The following is a 12,132-nucleotide window of genomic DNA, read 5'->3' on the forward strand; positions in this document are numbered from 1 at the left end:
TAGATAGATAGATAGATAGATAGATAGATAGATAGATAGATAGATAGGTAGATAGATAGATATGGAGGATGCATGTATATACAAATATATATGTGCATGTGAGCATTTGGACAGGACACAGGATGAGTTGAATATGAAGGAATGATATCAAAAAATTAAAATTAAGAGGTGAGAGAGGAATTTATTGGGAGAAGAAAGGGAGTAATAAATTAGGGTAAATTATTTCATATAAAAGAGGTAAGAGAAAACTATTACAATGGAGGGGAAGAGCAGGAAGGTGAAAGGGAATGGGACAACCTTATTCTCATTGAATTTGGCCTAAAGAGGGAATAGCATTCACATTCAATAGGGTATCTTACCCTACAGGAAAATAGGAGGGTAGGGGATAAGAGGTGAGAGGATAGAAGGGAGTGCATATTGGGGGAGAAGGTAGTTAGGAGCAAACATTTTTGAAAAGGGATAGGAGAAAATAGATTAAGTGGGGGAGGTGGGATAAGATGTAGGGAGGTATAGTTAGTTTTTCACAATAAAACTACTATGGAAGTAGTGGGTAATGATTTGGGTAACTACACATGTACAATCTATATTGAATTGCATATCTTCCCAGTGGGGGTGGGTGAGGAGGGAAGAAGGGAAAAAATCTGGAACTCAAAGTTTTAAAAACAAATTTTTTAAATTTTGTTTTGTTTTGTTTTGTTTTGTTTTTTACACACAACTGGGAAATAATATATACAGGTACTAGGGTGTAGAAAACCATCTTGCCCTACTAGAAAGTTAGGGGGATTAAGGGGGAGGATATAAGAGAGAACAGATTGGGGGAAGGGGTACTCAGTAGGCTTGCTATTTTGGGGTGGGGGTGAGGGAAAGACGGGGAGAGAAAAATTGTAACTCAAAATCTTGTGGAAATGAATGTTGAAAACTAAAAATAAATAAAATTTTTAAAAAAGAAAACAATTAAAATAAAAAAAAGAAATAGAGTGGTGGATCAGTAGAATAGATTAAGTACACAAGACACAGCAGTGTACCACCATGGCAATGTAGTGTTTGATAAACCAAAAGACCCCTACTGTTGGGATAAAAACTGGCTATTTGACAAAAACTGCTAGTAAACTAGAAAACAACAGGACATGAAGGTACAAGCCAACATCTCACACCATATAACAAAATAAGGTCAAAATGGGTGCATGACTTTTTTTTTAAAAAGTATTTATCTATTTTTAGTTTTCAACATTCACTTCCATAAGACATTGAGTTTAAAATTTTCTCCCTCTAACTTTCCCCTACCTCCCCAATACCTGTGCAATCTGATAAAGGCTTTACATATAGATTCATATTAAGTATATTAGTCATGTTGTAAAGAAGAATTAGAACTAATGGGAGGAACCAAGAGAAAGAAGAAACAAAACAACAAAAAAGAGAGCAAATCATATACTTCTATCTGCATTCGGACTCCAAAGTTCTTTCTTTGGAAGTGGATAGCATTTTCCATCAAGAGTCTCTTGGAGTTGTTTTAGATCCTTTCATTGCTTAGAAGAGCTAACTCTATAAAAGTTAGTCATCTAACAACGTGGCTAGTACTGTGTACAACGTTCTAATTCTGCTCACTTCATTCAGCATCAATTCATATCAGTCTTTCCAGGTTTTGCTGAAGTCTGCCTGCTAATCATTTCTAGTAGAACAATAATATTCCATTACACTCATATACCACAGTTTTTTCAGCCATTCCCCAATTGATGCATATCCCCTCAATTTCCAATTCTTTGCTACCACAAAAAGAGCCAGTAAAAATATTTTTTGTAAATGTGGGACCTTTTCCCATTTTTATGATTTCTTTGTGATACAGACCTAGAAGTAGTATTGCTGGCTCAAAGGCTATGTACAGTTTTATAGTCCTTTGGGCATAGTTCCAAATTGCTCCCCAAAATGGTTGGATCTGTTCACAACTCCACCAACAATACATTAGGGTTCCAATTTTCCCACATCTCCAATATTTATCTTTTTCCTATTTTGTCATGTTAGTAATCTGATAGGTGTGATGTGGTACCTCAGAGTTGTTTTGATTCATATTTCTCTAATGAATAGTGATTTTTGTGATGGACCAAGGCAGAGAGTCCTGCTGTCCTGCAGCAGGGCTGAGAGAGAATCGGGAGTCCTGCTATCACCCAGCAGGACTGAGAGTGCTATCTTACCCGGAGGCTGTGAGTTCAAAAGAGAGACGGGGACTCAAAGAATGGTGGAAAATAGTCTCCTTTATTGTCTTGAGTGCAAGCCTTTTATGGGATGCTTCCTAATGGCTTTCCCTTGTGGATGTTGCACAAAACAGTGTTCCCAGGCCGGAGAGGAAAACACCAAGCTCATCTCAAGGATCCAATCCTCACACCTGCATGCTGGAACTCTTCCCTGAGGGATGAGGAACCAATCCGGGTCTGGCAGACAGCCTTTTGCCTGAGGGGGCTCATTCAGCCATCAGGGTCAGGGTCTCACTGGCCCGTGGTCCTTAACAATTTATAACATTTTTTATATGGCTATAGATAGCTTTAATCTTTTTCCTCTGAAAACTGCCTGTTCATATCCTTTGACCGTTTATCAATTGGGGAGTGATTTGTATTATAAATTCAACAACAGTAGATTATAATAGTCACTATTGTGTCTTGTGTACCTAATTTATTTCACTGATCCACTACTCTATTTTTTTAGCCAGTACCAAGTAGTTTTGATGATTGCTGCTTTATAGTATAACATCTAGTACAACTAGGCCACCTTCCCTTGCATTTCTTTTCATAAATTCCCTTGATATTCTGGATCTTTTGTTCTCTCAGATGAATTTTTTTATTATTTTCTCTACCTCTATAAAATAATTTAGTTTAGGTAGAATTGTCATTTTTATTATATGAGCTCTGCCTACCCATGTGAAACTAATATTTTTCTCAGTATTTAGATCTGATTTTATTTGTGTAAAAGTGTTTTGTAATTGTGTTCATATGGTTCCTGGGTTTCTTTTGGCAGGTAGATTCTCAAATATTTTATAATGTCTACAATAGTTTTAAATGGACTTTCTCTTTTTATCTCTTACTGTTGGGATGTCTTAGTAATATGTAGAAATGCCAATGATTTATGTGGGTTTATTTTTTATGAGAAACTAACATCAGTTAAATGACTCACAGAGGTTCACAGCATCTGAGATCAGGCTAAACTCAGGTTTTTTATCTTCTAGCCCAAAGCTTCCTCCAGATAGAGTTGTTTCTTTACTCTTACTTTACTAGGGAAGCATCTGGCATTCCTCCATTTTGTCTTCATCTAGCTCTTGGTTTTGAAGGTGGTGCTGTTGTTATCGAAGCTGCTAGTGTTGGAGTTTCTGGTAGCTGTGATGGTGCCACTGGTGGTGGTGCAAGTGTTTCTGCCACTGTTGCTGCTGCTTTTCCTCCAGCTCCTGTTGTTCTGGCTGCTTCTGCTGGTGATGGCGCTGGTTCTTGTGGTGGTGGTGTTACTGGTGCTGGTGTTGCTGCTGACCTTGCTGCTTCTGCTACTGGTGCTACTGCTACTGTTGTTCCTGGGGAAGCTATATTTATGGTGGTGTTGGTGCTGGAGCTGCTAGGGCTTGAAGTTCTGGTTGGGGGTTGCTGCTGCTAGTGAAGCAGCTGGTGGAGTTGGTGCTCATAGTGGATTTATTGGTTGAGTGCTTGTGGTGGTGTTGGTGGCTTTCACAGTAATTATGTTAACCTCTTCTTGGTATGTAACTGGCAGGTTGGGGTGTAGAGTGTGTTCAAGGGAGGCTAGTACCTTTGGTATGAAGGCTGCTGAGCCCTTTTCAGGGCTGCTTTCCACCTTTGGTGTTCACCTGTTCCATCTAACTTTGACCTGTGGCTCCAAGAAGCTGCAGCATGCACAGTAGCCACATCTGGTAAACTGTTTTGGCAGGTTGGTTAAACAAGGTTGAGGGTAACCAAGGGGTCTCAAACCTATTGGTGAGTTAGTGGGGTGTCTACCCTCTAAGTGTGAAGACTTCCCCTAGTGGAATGAGCAAATGAGAACAATTTGCTCCAACAGCCATGAAGGCAGCTGAAGCAGGTGCGGTGGAGCCTTAGAGTTTGGTTAGACATTGAAGATACCAAGGTCATTCACTGTATCTTGAGCTATCACCAGTCATCTTGATTCTGTCCTGCCACTGGACTGTGATGACTCTGGAGGAGAGAGTGAGGCCAATGACTTCGTGCAACTCTGCCTCACTTAAAACCAATTTACACACAAATAAAAAGATATCACCCATACCATTTTATCATTTTACCTATCTCAAAGTCCTGTGGTGTCAGGCAGGTGACGAAGCAGTAGGTGAGGATACAACGGGAGCTGTAGTCACAATCCTGCACACAGGTGGCCCAGGCCATCAGTTCATCTTCTCACTGGAAGTAGTAGTGGGATTTTGGAGACCCCTGGGTATCTGAGCAGCCTTAAAAGGATCACACTTCTCACCTCCTGGTGTGAGAAAGGAACTAGGAAAAGTGTTCTGAAAATTATCTGCTTACTCAACCCTGACCTGATTACTGTGGTTAACAGGGAATCCTACTCTTCAGTCAAAACACACACACACACACACACACACACACACACACACACACAATGTACAAAACCAACTGCAAAGATGATTCAACTCACCATTGGCACATGGAATGTGTGCATACTTATAGACAACACAAAATCTAGCAGACCTGAAAGATGAACAGCTCAGTAGGTATCAAATACAAATCACAGCCTTGAGTGAAACAAGGCTGGCAAATTAAGGCCAGTTTACTGAAATTGGAGCTGGATTCTTGTTTTTCTGGAGTGACTACAATGAAGGGAAGCATCATGAAGCTGGTGTAGGTTTTACAATCAAAACTAAGCAGTCAACAAACTTGTATGCCTACCAAAAGGAATGACAGGCTCATGACAATGTGATTGCTACTTGCAGGAAAATGTCATGCCACCATCATCAATGCTTATGCTCCCACCATGATGAATCCTGATGATATCAACAAAAAATTTTATGAAGACCTGGAGAACCTTATCCTCAATGAGCCAAAAGAAGATGAGTTTATAATTCTGGGTGACTTTAATGCTAGAGTAGGCTCAGACAACCAAGCCTGGTAGGGAGTCTTATGGAGGAATGCAGTTGGAAACAGCAATAGCAATGGTCACTTACTACTGAAGACTTGTGCATCTCATGACCTTCTTATCACCAACACTGTCTTTTATTTACCTAAATGCATTATAACTTCATGAGTGCACGCTTGGAGCAAATATTGGTATTTAATAGACTGTGTGATTGTAAGGAGAATAAATGAGAGGATGTGATAGTTATAAAGGCAATGTGTGGTGCAGAGTGCTGGATTGATTATAGACTTATCCTCTCCAAGCTGAATATTCACATTCAACAAAAGTGGTGTCCCCAAGACAAAATGACTACCAGAAGAATTAATGTCAACAAATTAGAGCTCTTCTCTGACTGGGAGTAGTTTGTTGATAACTTAAGGGAAACTTGAGCCAATACACAACTGGCAATAGTGGAGCAGAAGAGGAATGGGAAGTTTTCACATATTTGGTGTATAACACTGCATTTGCTCATCTGGGCCAGAACACTCACAAACACCAAGAATTGTTTGATGAAAAAGGTGGGGAAATTCAGAAGCTGCTAAATGAAAAAAAAAATGAGAACTCTACAGGCTTTACTAGCAGGATGCCATCCAAAGTAAAGTACAGGGTGGCTAGGAGGCACAGTGAGTAAAACGCCAGCCCCAGAGTCAGGAGGACCTGAGTTCAGTTCTGGCCTCAGATGCTTAACGCCCACACACACACACACACACACAAACTAGCTGTGTAACCTTGGGCAAGTTACTTAGCCCCCATTGCCCTCCGAAAGGCAAAAAAAAAAAAAAGTAATGTACAAGCAAAGCTTAGAGAGATGCAGTACTCTTGGCTCAGCAAGAAGGCAGATGAAAATCAGTTTTATGCTGATGGTAACAATCTAAAGAGCTTTTATGATGTCCTGAAGGCTATTTATGGGCCAAAGACCTATGGTGCTATAATGCTAAGGTAATTTGAATTTGTTCCTTGCCCCTTAATAGGCCTCACTTGGAGCACAAGAGAAGCTTGCTTAGAGGAGGCTTGTATTTCAGGAAGGCCACCTTTTGTTACTTTGTAATTAGAGAGCGGGTCATGAAAGTTGTGATGTCCTCTGACCCTGGAGAAGGCTATATATACTTCTGAGGTGAGGTTTTGCTTTGAGGCTCACTTATGGAAAGCATTGTATGATTTGGCCAGATGAGTCTGTGGGCAGCCATTGAGGCCCCCGGCTTTGAAAACCCATATGTTGGTATTTCTCTCTCTGGTAACTAACACTGTATGTATGCAATGGTCAGACAAGTAGAAGCCCTGTCTCTTGGTCTATTGAATTGTGTTATTTTCCCTGTATTTTTTGTTCTGCTTGTAATTTCTGTTTATATTTTCTGAAGTTTAGGGTGCTGCCTTTTTCCCCTGAACCAAGCAAAAGATTTATATGTTAGATTAAAGTAAGATTGTTAACCCCTTTTGAGTTGCGTTCCTTTAGAAAAGCATTTAAAGAGCATGATCTAGCAGCCATCGTGGGTATGTTAAGGTGTTTGCTGTTACAGGTGTATCTCAACTACTCAGTGCTGATGGAGGCATATTGATTAGTGAAAACGATATGATCCTAGAGAGATGGGCTTAACACTTCCATAGTGTTCTCAACAGACAATCATCAATCAATGCTGAGGCCATTGACCATTTACTTCAGGTTGAAGTCAATCACTCCCTATCTGAAGTTCCAACAGAAGAAGAGAATTTGAATGTCATGAGGCTACTTTCATGTGACAAAGCACTTGGTGCTAATTCTATTCTACCTGAAATTTACAAGGTAGGGAGTCCATTGTTCATACAAAATCTGACTGAAATTTTCCAGGTTATTTGGCAAGAGGAGGTTATCCCACAGAATATCTAGGATGCCTCCATTGTCCATCTCTATAAAGGTAAAGGAAATAGGTTGTTCTATATACAAATATATATCAGCTAAACTGATAATCAAAAAAAAAAGAGAAGTGTATAATCATATATAAAATAAAAATATTCAAATGAACAAAATAAGAAACAGAGATCTTAATAAATTCTCCTTTAGGATCATGCCTTCCCAGAACTGGACCCAGTCTATTTGAGCTTAAAGTCTTTTCTTGGTCACTCGGTTCATGAACGACATCTGGGATATCCCAAAAAGAAACTTGGCTTTTCTTCATGCTACAGCTAGCATTTCTAATATGATATTGAATAATAATGGTGACAATGGACATCCTTGTTTCACTCCTGATCTTATTGAAAAGACTTCTATTTTACATTCATTACAAAAAAGACTTGCTCTTAGATACTATTTTGAGAAAAGCCCTATTTGTTCCTGTTTTCAGTGTTTTGAATAGAAATGAATGTTGTGCTTTGTCAAAAACTTTTTCTGCATATATTGAAATAATTATGTGATTTTTGTTGTTTTTGTTATTAATATGCTAAATATACTTATAGTTTTCCTAATCTTGATCAAGCCTTACATTCCTAGTATAAATCCAGCATGGTCATGGGGTATTATCTTTGTGATAGATTATTGTAATATCCTTGCTGGTATTTTATTGAACATTTTTACATACATTTTCTTTTGTGTGTGTGTGTGTGTGTGTGTTTTAATTATCTCTACATTATTTTTTCTCTCTTTTTTATTTTTTAGTTTATGTCATTCATTTCTACAAGATTTTGAGTTATGAATTTTCTCCCCATTTTTCCCCTACCTACCACCCCAAAACAGTGATCCCACTGAATATCCCCTCCCCCAATCTGCTCTCTCCCATATTTTCCCCATCCCCCCTCTGACTTTCCAGTAGGGCTTGGTAAGATCTCCATGCCCCAGTGCCTGTATATCTTATTTCCCAGTTACATGTAAAATAATAATAATTATTGTTATCATTATATATATATAGTAAACATTTGATTTGAAAACTTTGAATTCTAGATTGTTTCCCTTCCTCCCTCATTACCCACCTTACTGGGAAGATAAGCAATTCTATACATTTTTCCTTCAAAAATTTAGATGCTATGCCATGTGCTATGTAAATTTCAGTATTGATATTACTTTATCTTCTATTATACCTTTTAGAAAAACATAGTTTCTCTGATTATCTCTTTTAATTAGATCTACTTTGGTTTTGGCTTTAGCTTAGATCATGATTGCTACTCCTGAAATTTGAAATTTCTGCTAAAGCATAATATATTCTCTTCCAGAGAATATTATTTTAACTGTATCTTTCTGTTTCAAATATATTTCTTATAAACAACCTATTGTTGAATTTTGATTTCTTTTTATTGTAAGTAGTATTTCATTTTTTTCAATTATATGTAAAGATAATTTTCAACATTCTTTTTTTATAAGAATTTGAGTTGCATTTTTTTCTCCCTCCCTCCTCCCCAAGATGCCAAGCGATCTGATTGGAGATCACGATCTATGACTTTTTGAATGTTTTGTTTTCTTTCTGTTTTTAGTATTTTCTCCTTGACCAAGCAGCTTGGGAATTTGGTTATAATATTTCTGCGAGTTTTCATTTTGGAATTTCTTTCAGGAAGTGAACATTCATGATTTCAAATTCTACTTTTCCCTCTGGTTCTAAGATATCTGTGCAGTTTTCGTTTATAACTTGCAGGTAGTCCAATGATTCCTAAATAATCTCTGCTTGATATTTTCCACTTCGGTTTTTTTTGGTATAAATTATTTCATATTTCTTTCTACTTTTTCTAATGTTTTGAATTATTATATTGTTTCTTGATGTTTCATGGAGTAATTAGCTTCCACTTGGATGAATCAAATTTTTAAGGAGCTACTTTTTTAGTGAGGTTTTGTACCTCTTTTACCATTTGACCAATTCATATATTTAGGTAATTATTTTCTTTAGTAATTTTCATGCCTCCTTTACAAAGTGGTTAATTTTTTATAATTTTCTTGAACAGCTTTCTTTAGTTTCCCTATTTGTCCTACACCAATTATTCAAATTTTAAATTTGTTTTTGTTCTTTTTAAAAACTCCTTTCTTTAGCTCTTCTAGGAAATGGTGTTGAGCTTGCATCCAACAGGCACTTTATTTTGAGGATTTGATTATAAGACATTTTTTAAGTCATAGTTTTCATCTTCCCTGTCATCATACTAACTTTTTATGTCCAGGTTCTTTTTTGTTGCTTTGGTTTGATTATCTTTTCAGCCTAATTTTTGACTAGATTTTATGTTAGTATTAGATTTTGCTCACATCCAAGGAGATGACTGGCTTGAGCTTCTTTCTATTATCATCTTCTGCTACTTTTACAATTCAGTCTATAGGCCTATAATTTCTTTTAGTAGTTTCAATGTGGGAAAAATGTGTTCATTACCCTCCTGGTATATTCTCTTTTTCCTTATAGGTAGACCCTCTGTTACCTTATGACTTCAATTACTCCTCCCTTCCCTAGAACTATGACCCCAACCAGAGCAATGGGACCTACTGAATAGCACCCATTCCTGCTCCTAGTCCCCTGAGATCTTTTTTCTGCCCAGGTATGTAGTTCCCTTACCATTCTTGGGCTCTAGATTGCTCTTTGGCACTGCTGCCACTCCAGCCTGGTGCCATAGTCAGTACAAGCATTGCTTCTCCTGCTGTGCTGTGATCCTACCACCCACACCCCAGTGTTTGCAGAATCTATGTCTTCCTAAGCAGCACTGGACTGGAAAAAAATGATTCACTGTGACTTTTTCTTCATTTTTCTACTTAGAATCCAGTTTGATATGTTCTCTAGGTGGTTGTAGAAGAGGTTTTGGGGGAACTATGACAAAGTTGTTAATCTCTCACTCCACCATCTTGATTCTTGATTCAACTCAGGCTTTTCTTACAGTCTTTGGTTCATTATGTCCCCACATCAGATTAGAACTTTAAAATGGCTTAATAGTGTTCATTTTAGAAAAGATACGCCATGTAAAAAAAAAGATACTCCATGTACAAAGTGGATATTATGTAAAGAACATCTATTTTTCCTCCAACACCAAAGAAATGCTTAAAATACAAAGACTCATAAACTTCGGTTAATAAATACTTAAAACATGAGGGCAATAATTCACCACCATCAACTTCTGGGAGGTAAATGAACTTTATTGGACTGCTAAATAAATATTTCATTTCTTGACCTGTTTTGTCTGCACAACTAGCAAGTCAGGTTCTCATAATCACATTAAGGAATGTCTTAGAATTTCTTCTTCATTTAGCTTTAACATCCTCCCAGTAATTTAGTTGGTGGTAACACATATTCTCCTTTAACAATTCATTTAGTTTCAAGAAGCACCTCCTTTTGGGTAGCTGAAACCAATTCAGGTACTCCACATCTCTTAAACTCCCTATAAGACAGCCACCAAAGCTGGAAGCATGTGTCTCTCAGGAGTGTGATTCAGTGAACTGTGTTCAGTCAAAGAAACTTAAAACAGAAGAGGCAGACATGAACTAGCAATTCAGTCTTAGTCTCACCTAGGCAAGTGCACATTCACTGTTGCCCTTGAAAAGATCCCGGGTAGAAAAATTTCCTCCCTGCCCAGGAAATCCAAGAATTAGTAGTATTCTAATCTGGGAAAGACCTAAAAGAAGCTGTAAACTGGTTCTTCCTTTTCTTATAACCTACTAAGGAAGCAGATCTTAGCATTTCATTTGTCAATCATCTTTGACCCTCAGAGGTAAAATCAATAAAACATTGTTGTGCCTTCTCAAATCATATATATCCCAGTGATAAACCAGAACGTATGACCATCCCCATGATGACAAATCTCATATTCTCATATACACAGGTAGTCCCCCCATCCAGCAGACCAGGGATTTCTCCTCCTCATCCCTTTAAGATATGAAATAATAAAAATAACAATAGCTTCATGATTATCTCAATAGATGCTGAAAAAGCCTTAGACAGCACCGTTTTTTTAAAGCATATGCATGAAAGCGTTTTTTTTTAAATATGATTAAAAACATATCTTCAAAACCAAGAGCTAGATTAACATAAAATGGAGAAATGCCAGCTGCTTCCCTAGCACAATAAGAATAAAGAAAAAACTCTATCTTGAGGCATCTAGGTGGCAAAATGAATAGAGCTTTGGGCTGGAAGATAAGAAGACCTAAGTTCAGCTGGAACTCAGACACTTCCTAACTGGGTGAGCCTCAGTAAGTCATTTAACTGCTATCTGCCTCAGTTTCTTTAATCATAAAATGGGAATAATAATAGTGCCTACCTGCCAGGGTTGTGAGGATCAAATGAGAAAGTATTTTTAAGCATTCAACACAGTGCCTCTCATATAGTAGGCATTTAATAAATGTGTATTCCCTCCTTCCTCTTTTCTCAACTACCATTTGGCATTATTCTAGAAAATGTTATGGAAATAAAACAAGAAGAAGGAAGATTCATATTATAATCATTAGCAAAGAGGAGTTCTTATTCCTTTTTGCTAATAGTTATTCCAATTTGTAAGAAACATGATGGTATACATAGAAAGCCCCCAAATAATCATAAATTTAAAAATTAACTGAGTAGATAATAGCATCAGTAGTTGAATACAAAATAAAAATACTGAACTAATAAAAAAAACTAGAAATAAAACACAATCAGAGAAATTCCATTCAAAATAAATATAGAATATCTGCTAATTAGCCTACCAAGGGACACGGTTTGTAAATAAGATATAACTATACAAACAAAACATTCTTTATAGAATTTAAGGAAGACAAATAATTGGAGACATATTCATTGTTTGTTGTTCCATAACAATAAAAAGGAAATAAACTTTTATTAAGTACCTGCTATATTCCAGGTACTGTGCTGAGCACTTTACAACCCTCACAAAAATCCTGTGAGGTAGGTGCTATTATTATCTCCACTATACAGTTGAGAAAACAGAAGCAGACCCATAGTAAGTGACTAGCCCAGGGCCATACAACTATTAAGTGTCTGAGGCTACTTTTGAATCCAGGTCTTCTCAATTACAAGCCCAGAATTTTATCCACTGTGTTACCTACTTGCCTCTGCAATATTAAAATCAGCTAATATATAATAA

The sequence above is a fragment of the Petaurus breviceps genome, unplaced genomic scaffold (assembly GCF_028583685.1).
Source record: "Petaurus breviceps papuanus isolate PSGF00001 unplaced genomic scaffold, PetGlider_PUasm1.0 91133, whole genome shotgun sequence".
In the NCBI taxonomy this organism is placed as follows: Eukaryota; Metazoa; Chordata; class Mammalia; order Diprotodontia; family Petauridae; genus Petaurus; species Petaurus breviceps.